This window comes from Mauremys mutica, chromosome 5 (genome assembly GCF_020497125.1).
Source record: "Mauremys mutica isolate MM-2020 ecotype Southern chromosome 5, ASM2049712v1, whole genome shotgun sequence".
Taxonomy (NCBI): Eukaryota; Metazoa; Chordata; order Testudines; family Geoemydidae; genus Mauremys; species Mauremys mutica.
This window is the reverse complement of record NC_059076.1, coordinates 112436717-112452969: the sequence shown is the minus strand read 5'-3', so window position 1 is coordinate 112452969 and position 16253 is coordinate 112436717.

The window sequence follows — 16253 nt, the reverse complement described above, 5'->3', positions numbered from 1 at the left end:
TGGTGGATGTGTTGATCAACAGAGCCAGACGTGTACCCAGAAGCCTCCTACTGCAAGACAAACCCAAGAAAGAAACCAACAGGACTCCACTGGCCATCACATACAGTCCCCAGCTAAAGCCCCTCCAACGCATCATCAGGGATCTACAACCCATCCTGGACAATGATCCCACACTTTCACAGGCCTTGGGTGGCAGGCCAGTCCTCGCTCACAGACAACCTGCCAACCTGAAGCATATTCTCACCAGAAACTGCACACCGCACCATAGTAACTCTAGCTCAGGAACCAATCCATGCAACAAACCTCGATGCCAACTCTGCCCACATATCTACACCAGCAACACCATCACAGGACCTAACCAGATCAGCCACACCATCACCGGTTCATTCACCTGCACATCCACCAATGTAATATATGCCATCATATGCCAGCAATGCCCTTCAGCTATGTACATCGGCCAAACTGGACAGTCTCTAAGGAAAAGGATAAATGGACACAAATCAGATATTAGGAATGGCAATATACAAAAACCTGTAGGAGAACACTTCAACCTCCCTGGCCACACAATAGCAGATCTTAAGGGCAGCCATCCTCCAGCAAAAAAACTTTAGGACCAGACTTCTAAGAGAAACTGCTGAGCTTCAGTTCATTTGCAAATTTGACACCATCAGTTTAGGATTAAACAAAGACTGTGAATGGCTTGCCAACTACAGAACCAGTTTCTCCTCCCTTGGTTTTCACACCTCAACTGCTAGAACAGGGCCTCATCCTCCCTGATTGATCTAACCTCGTTATCTCCAGCCTGCTTCTTGCTTGCATATATATACCTGCCCCTGGAAATTTCTACTACATGCATCCGATGAAGTGGGTATTCACCCACGAAAGTTCATGCTCCAAAACTTCTGTTAGTCTATAAGGTGCCACAGGACTCTTTGCTGCTTTTAATTACATTATTTTTCCTTTTGGGATGAAGGAACTGCTTCTCTGTCTCCTGGGACAATGGGATAAAGACAGAGTGGGACTCCTTCTTCCCAGTTATGATCAAGTGTATTGGATCTAGGGAACTTATCCATCTCATGAACACAATTGTTCTGAGTGGTGAACCATCCTGCCATCCAATCCACTGCTTTTTTTTCTTTCCCTTGGTTGAGCTCTGGAATGCAACAGTCATCTTGAGCCATGAAAAATCAAATGATTTGTGTTCTAGTATCTCCTGAGACCTGGGGCCCATTGTACTATGCATTGTACAGAGTAGCAGTCCAGGGCAGGCCTTACCATGAGGTGAACTGAGGCGGCCGCCTCAGGTACCAGACTGTGGGGGGGGAGGGGTGCCACTAGGACCCAGAGTGTAGAAAATTGTGTCTGCTGCTGGTGCATATGTATTCTCTCTGCTCTAGATACACAGAGATGGTGGAGTGCTGTGCTGGAGGAAGTAGGCACAAGAGACGTAACAGGCAGGCAGGAGAAAAGGTGAGAGGGAATAACAGGAAGCAGCAGGAGCTGCAGGGAGCGAGAGGAGGAGGAGCCTCTTAGGTGCTTCTCTAGCACCCCCAAGAGCCTGGACTGATTAACACCAGCTTCTCAGGGAGCTCCCTGTTTCCTTCTGCTTCCCTGAGCCCACTTGAGGAGAACAGGCAGTCAACTGAAGTAGTAGGAGCCAGTTAGGCCCTTAAGATGCTGATATCTTTCCTCACTCAGGCCCTGCTACCAGCCTGCTTATTTGTCCCCTTCAGCTGAGTGATGAGAGCCACTATAGCTGGCACAGAACAGTAGTCACGAGTGAAAGAAGAAAACGCCCCTCTGGGGCAGCATTCAGAAAAAGAAAGAAAGCAAAGGAAGATTTTCTACCTAAGCAGGAAGGAGCTCTCCTGAGATACATAGACACAAATGTTCACGATGAGCCTTTTGGTTCCAGTGAGGATGTGAGAGGTGAGGAGATGCCTGATTTTCCAGTCAGAGTGCAGGTGACCTGGCAGCTTCTGCAGCATCCATATCCCCATCTCAAATGGATGTAACCATGCACATTCCTGGAGAAAAGTGTAGATCAGAGAAGAGTGTGGTGGAGGCACAAGAAACCGCTGCTGCCGAGTTTAGTCCCTTAAGTCTAGATGATCCAGGACTGTGGACCCACTTGAGCTGTAGCCTGAGGGACTTCCTTGTACTGCATGGGCCACAGCAAGTGAAAAACTTCATGTTCCCCAAAGACAATGAAAATAGAAGTTTTCATCCAACACATTACTGGCATGAAATCCCCAATGGTGACAAAGTGGAGAGGCCATGACTTATGTACTCAAAAACCCAGAATGCAGCATACTGTTTTTGTTGCAAACTCTTCCAGTCTAATGTTCCAGCCACACTGGGTTCTATAGGAACAAAGGACTGGAAAAATCTGGCTAGAAATCGGGCATGTCATAAGAAGGCAGCAAATCATCAGAGAGCATTCCATAGGTGGAAAGAGCTTGAGATGAGACTAAGGTTAAAGGCCACCATAGATGATCAGCATCTAGAGAAGATTTCATCAGTCTCTTTACTGGCAAAATGTTCTGAAAAGGCTCGTTGCCATTGTGAGAATGCTTGCTACCCAAAACCTAGCACTGCATGGCACTTCAGGTCAACTGTATGTGCCAAACAGTGGAAACTTCCTTAAAATTGTGGAGCTGATGGCTGAGTTCGATGCTGTACTCCAGGAGCATCTAAGAAGAGTCACCACCCAAGAAATGTACACACACCACTACCTTGGAAAAACAATTCAAAATGAGATCATACAGTTACTGGCAACAAAAGTCAAACAGAAGATTGTGGCAGATCTGAAGTCAGCAAGATATTACTCTGTTATTCTAGACTGCACACCTGACATCAGCCATACGGAACAAATAACTTTAATGGTGCATTTTGTAACAACAACAGAACCTAGTGAAAATGTCCCTGCAATGGTGACTGTCAGCATTTTCTAGAATTTATTGACATTGATGATACTACAGGAGCTGGTATGACAAATGTGCTTCATAAAAAGCTGGAAGATACGGGAATTGCAATAGCTGATATTAGAGATCAAGGCTCTGATAATAGTGCCAACATGAGAGGAAAAAACAGAAGAGTGCAGACACAGATCCGAGAGTTAAACTCTCGAGCTTTTTTTGTCCCATGCAGTTCTCATTCATTGAACTTGGTGGTCAGTGATACAGAATCAGCTTCTAGTGAGGCTGCTGAATTTTTTAATGTAATTCAGAGCATCTATGTATTTTTCTCTGTATCAACTCATCAATGGCAAATTTTGAAGCAACATCTGGGAACATCCTCTCTGACACTGAAACCACTGAGTGCCACATGATGGAAAAGTCGAGTGGAGGCGATAAAGCCTATCAATTACCAAACTGGGAAGAGAGATGATGCCATAGTTGTCATTATGGAGGATAATGCTATGACAGGAACTGTTTGTGGGAGAACAGTGGCAGAGGGAAATGGAATCACCAGAAACATACATAACTTCAAATTTCTGTGTGGATTGGTGTTGTGTCATGACAAACTGTTTGAAATAAATGTTGCAAGCAAGAGACTCCAAGGTGTTGACCTTGATATATCTGGAGCAATGGAACAACTAGACAAAGCAAAGTCATATCTACAGTTTTACTGGTCAGATGAGGGATTTCAAAATGTTCTGAAGCGTTCACAGAAGTTAGCAGAGAAACTTCACGCTGAAGCTATTTTTCCAATCCATTCAAGAATACAAGACTCACCGAAGGAGATGACATTTTGATTACGAGGCACGGGATAATCCCATAAGAGACCTCAAACAACAATTCAAAGTTGAATTCTTTAATCAGGTGCTAGATTGTGCAATATAGTCAGTTGAATGTTTCATGCAGCTCAAGGAATACAGCAGTATATTTGGGACGTTGTATGATATTCCAAAACTCCTCACTATACCAGAAGAAGACCTACACCAGCAATGCAGGGCACTAGAGGCGCTGTTGACACACGATGACATGTGCGATATTGATGCGAGTGATGTAAGTGATGAACCGAAAGCCCTTTCAAGATACATTTTAGCAGGATCAACTCCAAAGGCTGTTCTGGAATATATGTGCACAAATAAGATGACCACCCTTTTTCCAAATGCTTTTGTTGCTCTGTGCATACTTCTAACACTTCCTGTAACAGTTGCCAGTGGAGAGCGCAGCTTCTCCAAGCTGAAGTTAATAAAAACACATCTACAATCCACAATGACACAGGAGAGGCTGGTCGGCCTTGCAACCATCTCAAAAGAGCATGAGCTGGCCCAGACTGTGGACCTTCAGGAAGCAGTTCAAATCTTTGCAACTAAGAAAGTGCGGAAAGGACCACTTTGATTATTCAAACAGATAAAAATGCCAGTGTTTAACTATGCAGATAAGAAAAGTTTACATTTGCTGTTCAGGCGTTTGAAAGTTAAGTGTTACTTAAAATTTTTGAACAAAGCATTTTAAGTTGTTAGTTCTCCTTTATTGGAGTAGGTAGCAGAGCAGTACCATGAGAGGAGTAGAACAGGAAGAAGGCAGAATTGAGACCTTTCAAAGTTTTGGCCCAAGCAAGGGGACATGGGGGCATCATTTGAGCTCCCCGCCACAGGTGCCAAAATGTTGTAGGCCAGCCCTGTAGCAGTCTCTACCCTGAACAGCTTACAATCCAAACAGACAAGACAGGCAAAGTGCTAGAGGGGAAGGACTATAACATACAAGCAGAATGAACTATGTGATGGTCAGCAAACATCATATGAGTGCTATGGGTTTTTTTTAGTTTGCTTCTTTAAAAAAAGTCAGGGTTGATTTTTGTTGGGAGGAGTTAGCTAAACGAGACCAAGAAAAGGAGGGGACATTGAAGGGAGAGGGATAGACAAGGGAGAAGAAGGAGAAAGACAAGGAGGACAGGGGAAGTGAGGCTGCAGTGAGGAGAAAATGAAGATACATAGGCCTTGGCCTCTGTTAAATTCTTCCATGGGTGACTGATGATCTGGTATCAGGAGAAGATCATGCCTCAGTATTAGGACTTTCATGCTCAGTGAGTCTCCCAGTTTCATTCCCAAGAGCTGAATTGCCATATATGCTGTTTGGCTGGGGTAGGAATCACAGACTTCATTGCTAGGAAGGGGTACTTAAGGAAACAACCTGGCTACTGAGGCCATTATGGAAAATTTTATGTTTCCTTAGGTTTGGGATTAGAATCCAAGACACTGGGGTTCCAGTGGGTCCCACAGCCACATGACAAACTTCTTCTGAACCCAAGACATTAAGGTCTTATTGAAAGTTAATTATTAGCTAGATTGTGACTTTAGGCACAATAAGGGGTGGGTTGAGTGTGTAAGTTGCATCAGTCCAGGAATTTCCCTGAAAGACAATGAGATTCAGAGAGACACCTCTGATTTACAGTTCCTTACTGCTTCCTGTAGCCTCCCCTACCCCCATGACTGCATCTCAGGCCCTTCCTTCTCTTGATCCAGTTAACCATCTTTCCTTTTTTTAGGGACTGTTTAAAGATATCACACTGTGTTTTTTTGCATTTTCCAGCACCAAATGCACATATAGATGCTCCTGTAGTTTTTGCCTTGTGCAAAATTCCTTCCACATCATTTTCCTGGCAGTCAGCTGTTAGTACAAATATTTCTACAACTCCCCAATATGAACTGACCTCTGGGTTAAAGAAATGAAGTTTGGAAATTACATTTTAAACATTTCTAACCCCTTCTTCTCAATTCCAACAGAACTTCTGAGTTGTTTTACAATTTCTCTAATGCTAGCCTTTTATTTAAAGTGGTGCTTAGAAATGTGCTGGAATTAAATAACATTTGCAGATCATGATTTTGATCCCATTCCAAAAAAAATGTTTTTTTGCTACAGATTTGTTTTGGTACTAATTGCTTATTGCTCTAGCAAGGAAGCTATTTAGAGGTATTCAAAGAAAATACCATGCTGACACTACAACATGAGAGTACAATATGCAGTCATGTTCTGTTTCCTCCCCAATGCTGAAATTAAGTAAGGCTAGAAGGAGTGAGAGAGCTTCTGTGAATCTTGTGCTAATGCTTTCCCAGAAAATGTTTTCTTTGCTCCCTAAATTATTGATCGTGCTATTAAAGGTCTGAAATAAAACTTTAATTAGTTGTTAGAGGCTTCTCAAAAGTATGACCTACTGGAACACACAAATGGAGTTGAAAGAGAGCCATCTGACTACAGTAATTGGAGCCAGAAGAATAATACATATATGAGAGCAGAACGTTAACATCTGTTGCACATTTATGTCGCTGTGGTAAAGATGATTTTTAGTGGGAAATTGTTTAGGGACATTGTGCTGTAGAGTATAATAAACTATACTGTGGTACAGCCTTCCTTATTCATCTGTGCTTATGTCAATTGTGTATGTTGTCGATACTGTCGGAATTTATTTGCTTTATCCTCTAGTTAAATCCTGACAAATTCAGTGAATGTAACACATACACCTATGAGCTATGCTTGCATGCAGTAAGAAATTGAAAATCCTGAGATTTTCCTTTCAGATCCCCTCTTCTTTCTACTCCTTGGATTACTCTGTCCTGTTCAGCAAAAAAGAGACATCTAGGGTGGAGTCTTAAAGACATGAAAAAGTTAGGCACCTGATTCCCACTGACAATCACTGTCCTAATAAGTATTTAAAGTCTGGAAAATAATGTGTCTCCGGCTTTATGTGAATTCATATGACAATGAGGCTCAAGAATTCAAGATTTGCCTTCTCAGGTGCCTGCCTAGACAGGAATGTCTTCCTATCTGCTCATTGTTAGTGCTTTCATTGTTGTACTGCCTTCACCCATGAAATGACATCCATGGCTGTGACCTCGCTCTCCCCACCCCCTGCACTCCTCAATGCTTTAGTTTCAGGTCAGAAGCTTGAGGTTAATTAGTTATGATGTGAGCACAACTGGTTTATTAAAAGTGACTGTGTTTTAGGTTTGGAGACTATTATTTCAATCACTAGTGTCTTGAATGGCTAAGTACATGGGTGGTGGGTGACGTTTCCCCTGGGGGAGGCTAGCTCCCTGTCTCACCTCTTCTGCCATTGGCCCGGCCCGCACTCCACCCCTGCTCTGCCCCAAAACCCGCCCCCTCCCTGCTCGGACTGCCCGCCACCGCATCCCTCCTCACCCACACTGCCTGCAGCAAGACCCCTCCGCTTGCCACATCCCTCCTCACTCCCCCGCCTGCTGCTCACCTCCTCACCCCTCCACCAGACCCTCCCACCCACCACTGACTCGCTTGCCTCCTCACTTCCCCCGCTAGACTCCTCCACACAGTGAGACCCCCGCCGGTCTGCTGCTCGCCTCACCAGCCTGCTGCTTGCTTCCTCACCCTTCTCTGGCCTTCCGCTTGCCTCCTCACTCCCCCACCAAACCCACCCGCCTGCTGCAAGACCCCTCACCGCCCGCTGCTGGCTTGCCGCTCGCCTCCTCACCCCCATGCCTGACGTTCACCTCTTTACTCCCCTACCAGACGCCCCACATCCCACCATGAGACCCCCCCATCTCTGGCTCGCCTCTTGCCTCCTCGACACACACTTGCCCGCCACTCCCCGTCCGCCCACCGCTGCCTTGCTGCAGGAGAGGGGGAGTGAGGAGGGACACAAAGAGTGGTGGGGACCCCTGGCGGGGAGGGGGAGGGTGGAATGGAGGAGAGGAGGGAGACTTACTAATCAGCAGCAGCAGGCAGTGGGGGCCTTGGGGAAGGGGCAGAACAGGGAAGGGAAGAGGCGGGATCAGCAGCGGCTGTGCTAGGGAAGGCTTCCCTGGCCTATTATACCAACCACCCATGGCTATGTACTAGGGGCAGCTAGCCGCTGGTGTCTTTGTGGCTAAACTATTTTTAGCATGGTAACTTGATCAGAGCTAGTGTGGGTATATCTCCTTGAACTGGGAATTAGACACCCTACGCCATTTTATGAATTTAGCTGAAGTGCATTAAATATTCCATAGCAATTAGGAAGTCTTCTTAGCATACGTGCAATGGGCCTCAAGTGGCATGTAACCAGGATTCATTACGGAATTTGCTCTGCTGGTTGTATCATTAGCTTCCCTGGCTCAGGCCGGGTGCTTAGTTTAAACAACAAAAAAGGAGAACTTTCAGAGTGTTTCTTTGCTGTATCTTAGAGTGAACACATCTAACTGGGCTGACCAGGATTGTTCTGTTTGGGGAAAATCCTAACTGTAACCACGCTCAAGGAAAGCATTATTTACCCAGCTTCAGTTCTAGAAGGATCTAAATGGGAACAGATTTGCTATGGGTCAGACTGTGAACCCCTTACTCATACGGGTGCACAGTTACCCACACAAATTGGTCCCCAATGTGTGTAAGGCATTTACAATAAGACCTTAAACGTGGTCACAATGGGAAAGTTCTACATAAATTATTCTGGTAGGATACAGGGGTCAGATTAGGTACTGAATAGGGCATAGACAACACGACAAGCATAGTTAGTTCTAGCAACTGAGCTTTCCTAAAGTATTAGAATTAGTTTCTGAGCCTGCTATTTGCAGTACATTCCTTGAAACTTTATAATAAGCATGTTGATACTTCATATTAGGTGACGTGAAAAACAGCCAGTATTATACTTCATTATGAATAGATGCTGACAGTGTGCACTGACTTCATGAGCAAAAAGATGGATATTTCATTCTTTATCACATTTTCTTATAGCTTCTATGAAATTGGATAATTCCGGAATCAGCAATCTTTGGCATGCGGCTTGCAGGGTAATCCCCCTGGCTGGCCGGGCCAGTTTGTTTAACTGCCACGTCCACAGGTTTGACTTGTCGCAGCTCCCACTGGCCGCAGTTCACTGTCCCAGGCCAATGGGGGCTGTGGGAAGTGGTGCAGGCCGAGGGATGTGCTGGCCGCCGCTTCCTGCTGGATCGGCTGAACCTGTGGATGCGGCAGCTAAACAAACTGGCCCGGCCTGCCAGGGGGCTTACCCTGCGAGTAAGTGCCAAAGGTTGTCGATCCCTGGGATAATTCATTCAGATCATTTCTAGGAAGGGTGCCCTGGGAAAGGTCTGTGAGATCAAGAATGATAGAAATTAATTTTTTTTCTACAATTCCCTAAATCCTGCTTCTCTGCTACCTTTCCCTAACTGCTTCCTTTCCTCAAGAGTTTTAAAGCCCCAGAAGCATCTTGAAGCCCCCATAAGTGTTATACTTTTATAATTCAAGATCAGAAACAATATGACATTGTTTCTGTGGCCAAGTGCAACTAACCACCACAGCTGGAATTTCAAATATCAAGTATCTAACACTCTAAGAAATCTTTGTTCTATTTCTACAGTAAAGAGAAATTTGAAGGAAAAATCCTGATTAGTTTCAAATAACAGGTAAATTAGAATCTGCTTCTATGTACCAAAAAAACAAAAATAAAAAAAAACCCTAAATTGGTCATGGTAATTATTTAATTACTTAGGTCTAATAACAAGAGATGGAGAGAGATGAAGGATATGAAAAGAAGAGAGGTGGACAGAACTACAGAGACTAAGGAAAACAAAAGGGACCCAGATATCTGGCTTTTGAAATAGAAGTTATACACAACTGGCATTTTGTGGATTTAAAGCTTTGGTAGTATTATGCCTTATTAAAAAGTGTCATGTAGTCCTTATACCTGGTAGGTTGCAAGGCTTCTACCAGCAGGTCAGGCATCTGTACCAGATATGGGATCGCTATAATGGTTCCATCATGGAGGAAGATAGAAGAGAGGTGTTCTCTTTAAGATCATTTAATAGACTGCCAGCTTGGCTGTTAGCAGATCAGGTAAGGTATGTTACACATTTTGTCACCTAGTAGGTGAATATTGTAATACATATCCCCCTGTAAGTTTTACATTCCTACCATTTACAACATTTACACGATTATGCTATCTTTTAAGTTCAATACATATCAGTGTGTTAAGTGTCTCTGAATCATACTGGTTTTCTAATTACATGACCCGAGTGCATAACAATTTGGTCATCTGGCTGTCCATTAATTGCAATGACTGTGGCTAGTCACTTGGGAATCTTTGAGTCTTTTCTTCCTGTTCTGCATCTGCCACCTCTAGAGTTTGCTCTGCTGATTGTTCATTCTGAGGAACAAACTGATGATGTTGACTGTTTCTGTTGAACCCTCCACTGCTGGATTTACTCATATATGATCTGGATGATGAATTATTATTATTATTTTTTACAACAGCTGGAGTTGTCCATCTTTTTTCTCCCTCCAATTTGAGACAAACACAATCACCAGGCTCTAGACTCAGAGTTCATAAGGTCTTTTAGCCTTGTTACTTGATTTGGCTACTCTCTTCATGTTTGGCTACTTTGGAAATAGACTTTTCCAAAGTCAGGAAAGTAGTTCTGGGTTGTCTTCCCATCAGGAGTTGTGCTGGAATATATCCAGTAGCTGCTATCTGTAGCTCAGAAGAGCAAGGAATGGATCTTCCTACTATAGATTTTCTTGGCTGTCTGTACAGCAATCTCAACCTCTCCCTTCACTTGCGGGTAAAGAGGAATGCTAGTAATACGATCAACGTATTTCATTTGGAATGACTTAAATTCCACTGCAGTTAATTAAGGTCTGTTGTCTGTCACTAGTTGTTCTGGAATAATGAAATGAGCAAAAGTGCACTTCTGTTTCTTGATAATACTGTGACATGTTATGTCTTTCAAGTTCATTATTTCTATACACCTGGAAAAGTAGTCCGCTACAACCAGATAATGATGTCCTCTGAATTCATGTACATCTGCCGCTAGACTCTTTCAAGGTTTGTTTGGTAGAGGTGTTATTATTAAACATTCTTTGCATTGTGTTGGTCTGTTAGTTCTTCAATGTTCACACACAGACACTTTATGCCCTTGCTAATGCCCAACCATCTCACTGGTTGGCCCATTCACAGCATTTAGTTAGTTCTTTATGCCCTGCATGGATGAGGCTTAGATTTCTTCTCTCATTAGGTTTGGAATTGTGACACAATTGCCTTTAATTGCAAGTCCATTCAATTTGCTTAATTGCCCATGTACCGCAAAGTTGTCTCTTGTTACTTCCTTAGTGTCCTTTAGATACTTGGGCCAGCTGGCCCCAGTGCAATTTAGAACTTCTTGAATTTATCTCTATCAAGATTGCTTTGTGTAGCTAGTATAGTCTCTTTTCTGATTCTGGTCTGTGTACGTCTACAGCATCCATGTATGCCTTTATGTCATCTTTGAGCTGCAGGTAGTTGACTGTGATGCTGGGCTCCATGACAGTGTCAGCTATAACCAAATTTTTCCCAGAAACATATTTAGCAATTCAATTAAATCGCATTAATCTTGTCAAAAGATGTTAGTATCTCTGAGGTGTTTGATCTAGCTCTTTTCTGATGATGAGGGTTAGAAGCAGTTTATGGTCTGTTCCACACAGATATCTGTAAAAATTATCACATGCTCATACCCTTGCCAGACACTCCTTTTCAATCTGTACATATTATTTTTCTGCTTCTCTGAATGTGTGAGAGCAAAATGAAGCTGGCTTCCACTCAGATCTATGTTGTTGCAACAATATCCCCATGGCCATAACTGCTTGCACCCATGCTAAACACTGTGTGTTTATTCACATCATAGTTTTTGAGAACTGGAGCTACTGAGATAATTCCTTTTAACTTTTTGAAGGTAATTTCTTGATTTGTCCTCTGTAGCCAAGATGTGTTAACAACCGTTCATTCGGTGGTTTTGTAATTGTAGAAAAGTCATATATGTATCAACCAAGGTAACCTACCATCCCCAGTATGCATCTCAGTTCTGGTACATTGGTTGGTTCATTCAGTTCTCTAATTGCTTTTACTTTCTTGGGGCTAGGACTGATCCCATCTTTGTTTGTTGTTGTCCCAAAAACTTGATTTGATGTAGGTGGAAAATGCCTCTTTGTTTGAAATATCTGAGCATGATGTGTCTTTCAAGTGTTTGTTAAAAATGTTTCTATAATTAAAATTAATGAAAAAAATCACTTTATGGCTTGATGCTCAACAGTTGAGCTGTGTTTCTTAGTCACATGATTGGTCATATAGCTCATATTGTATTACTTCTGTTTCTTGGTTGGAAACCAGGTTTCTGGGGGGAATGTTCATGGAAGAGGAATTTTTAAATTTGTCTTCCACAAGTATTTGTGCAAATTTCAAATTAATTTTTCTTGAGGATTCATATTCGTAAGACCCAAATTCATGAATATTTGCCAAAAGCGGAGCCAAAAGGGGTTAAAATGCAGTTGAAGCAAAATACAAACCAATATTCACAGAAAAATGTGTGCAGTATTTTCCTATTGCTAGTAAGTGTTGTTACTCCCTTTTTACAGATGTAGAAACTGAGGCACAGAGAGATAATATTCCTGATCCTACTTCCTTTGCATCCAGTGGCAAAAATTCCACTGGCTTCAATGAAAGCAAGATCAAACTGGTCTGTGGCCACACAGCAAGTCAATGACAGCTGGGAGTAGAACACTGGCATTACTAACTCCTCATCCCAGGTTTATACAGCTAGCTATTGCTGACTATCAAATATAATTGTAATGTAAGTATGTATAAAGGTAGATTTAAATAAAGCATGTAAGATCTTTATGCACTTGTATAGTAGTGAGTTCATGTATTGGAGAAGCTTTTAGGGTCTGATTCTACTACTTCTATTTACAGCATTATTCCCACTGAAGTCAATGGGACTATTTGCTTCAGTAAATGTAGGATTGGGACCTCTGGATAGTTAGTGACTTCAATACAGTTGTAGGACCTGAAAACTTTTCCATATGAATAATTTGTATTTATATAAATAGCTTCAATGTGTTTAGTGGGACTACCCACATGAGAAAAATGTGCAGGAATTAGCCTTCAGTAAATTTTGCAATGTGAAGCTCAATAGTTAATCCTACAGGGAAAATAACTGGCATGTAATTTGATTCTTTTGTTAACTTAAAGAAAAGTTTTTTGTGAACTCTTGATTATGTTAATTGTGAATAAGTTGGCAGTGTTCCTATTTCTAAGGTGTCAATTTGCAATTGTATTGTAATGTAATCTTATCCAAACTACTGTGCGTACAATCTGTTTCAAGGTTTGGGAAATGAAAAAGAACAAAAAAGTGTGTGTTTGTGTGTGTGCATGCGTGGGAGAGGAAATAGAGGGAAAATACATACACAAGGAACTGTTGAGCACACATGACAGATTATTTTTGGCTCCAAAGGCATGCCAATATATTTAAAAAATCATTTGTTTAAAATCAAACCTTTAATACAGTACAGTAGCTTTAAATGCACATAATCTTAAAGGGTTTTTTTGAAATTCACATTCAAATGTGCTGTTTTCAGTGACTGCCCCATCTATGTTTCATTCTACATTGTTCTCTTTAGCAATAGCCTTGATTCCATCTTGCTTAATATGCTATAAAGAACTGGATTGTTGAGAATGATTTGTGTGAACTCCAGTATGGACATTTAACCATCATGCCTCTGTATGTTGCTCTTGAGAAGAAAGAGGCGGAGATGACGTGAAGAACATAATCAACTTTAGCAGCCCAACAAATGTCCATGCAATGAGCAATGAAAAGAAATTATCAGAAGGAAAGACAACTTCTGATCTCATATGAGGAATCTGGGCCAAGACATGGGCAGCCCAGATGAAGAAAGCAGGATTCATCTTATGTTTTGTGTGCCAAGATAATTGATTTCACAGATTATAAGGAAACGGATAATCTTCACTGCATGGTAGGGAATTCCCACTAATTATAGGGGGAAAAGCAACACAATACAATCAAAATTCTATATAAATGAAATGACTTCAGGTACCTGGGAAGAGAATTAAAGATAAGGGTGCTGAACGTGATCTCCTCAGAGACTTCTGGAATGTCCAGACTTTCTAAAGCAAGGGGTGGTTATTCCCTGGTTGACCATATATTATTCACCCATGAAATAAGTCAGGCAACCATGCAACTATATATGCAACCAGAAGCTCTTTGTTGGATTATTCCTGATTTTTTTTTCAGGTTAGTCAGGAAGAGAGTGTTATGTCAGTGACTAATCTGTCTTCCATCAATAATAAAAAAATTGATGTTTCAACCCTTGGGCTGAGCTCAAGGACAGAATCCTCAGTTTTGAAATAATAGTGCAGTAGTTGTACAAAGCCTAACATTTAACACCCTCCACAAACAAAAACAAACCAGCCACTTCCCCAAATCAATTACTTCTACAGTTAACAGGGACCTTCCAACACCAAATCAAACACAATATTGTCTCTATGAAAACAGATTTATAGAAAATATGGCCATACAACACAACACAGGGTCACATTCATTTTACAGAAGGGGTTCCAATGTTTTCATATGATGGCACTGTTACTATGGTATGCCACAATAATCCAAAAATTAAATTAACTGTGTACAGTAATCTGATCTATAAAGCCTGCTGCTGTGACATATAAAAGAACATGGTACTAAAAAGGCATAATTCTGCAATCCTTACTCATGCTGAATAGTTGAATCCAATGGGACTATTCTACTGAGTATGTACTACTCAGGGCTTGTCTACATGGGGACATTGAGGAAAATTAATTTGAATTAACTAGAGGTGTGAATTTAAAGTGGATTAGTTACCTGCACTAAACCTCCATGTGGAGGCTCTCATTCAGAATTAAAGTGGCCTTAATTTGGTTTATCTTGATTCACAAAATTACAACCAAACTGAATTAAGGCCACTTTAATTCTGAATGAGTGTGTCCACAAGGGGACTTAATGCAGTTTAACTAATCCACTTTAAATTCACACCTTTAGTCAATTAATATTAACTTTCCTGAGGGCTGGACTATGCTTAAAACTTACATTGGCATAGTTATGCCTCTCAGGGTTGTGAAAAATCCATACCCTTGAGAGACATAGCTATGCCAACCTAACCACCAGTGTAGACAGAGTATTAGGTCAATGGAAGAATTCTTCTGTTAATCTAGTTGCCATCTTCTGGGGAGGTGGATTAACTATAGTGACAGGAGAACCCCTCCTGTTGTTGTAGTGAGTGTATATACTGTACTGCTACAGCTGTGGCGCTGTTTCATTTTAAGTATAGACATACCCTGAGTGTCCCTATGTAGACAAGTGGTCAATGTGAGTAAGGGTTGGAAAATCAGGTCCAAAGAAACAAAAGGAAATGGTTAGATTATATGGTAGAACAAGATGCTAAAGACTGAAATGTAATCCAGTAGATGATCATTGTAGTGGAAGATGGCAGAGACATGTACCATAAACTTTGGTAATGACTTAGAAGAGGTGTTAAATACTTGAAATGGCTTGGTTGGACTATTAGAGTTAATACTGAAGTATCGGTAAATGAGCAATTAAGAGAAATGCTCACATGGAAACAACCTCAGGCTATGGCTACACTAGAGAGCTTACAAGCACTGCTAGTATAGACACTCTAAGCAAATTTTAGACTTTATTAATATACCTCAATGAGTGGCGGTAGCTATTTCAGCAGGAGAAGCTCTCCCACTATCATAGTGTTGTTCACATGGGCACTTAGGTTGATGTAATTTATGTCACTCAGGGATGGCTTATTCACACCCCTGAGTGACTTAAGCTATACTGACATAAGTCGTAGTGTAGACATAGCCTCAGAAAATTGTTTTAGTGATGGCTCAGGGGCTTATTGTTGCAAAACTTTTAACTTCTCTATCACATGTTCAAATACAACTCTCAGTTTCACTAGCCCCAGTAGAAAGGGGGACTGGGTTGTCAGGAAGCTGGCATTGGCTCCCTGATTCTCTGGGCATCTCCAGCATGCGGGCTGCTCCAACATGCCCCAGCTGGCAATGGTTCCAAAAAGACTGTTCTCCAACTAGGGGCTGCCAGACTTCATTGTGCTCTCTGGCATTTTCACTCCCTGCCTTCAGAGTTGCAGGGAGGAGAATGGAGTAGCCAGTTCAATGAGTTCTCTGCCCAACTATGTGTTTACAGCCAAACTGTGCTTGCTTTGTGTGACAGACTGATGGTTTCCTGCAACATCCTGAATGGACTTTATTGAAATAAGTTAAGTTTCATCAAATTAAGGTTAATACCTTTGGGGTCTATTGTATTAAAAATGTGATTGTGTATGTTATTGAGGAATTGGATGTATTTCCATGGGAAGGGTAAATAGGAGAACAGCAGGGGGTGATTAGGCAAGTTCACTCAGGTTGTGACATCCCCAGAGAAGCCACCCTTCCCAGAGAGGTGCATATATTACAGGTTC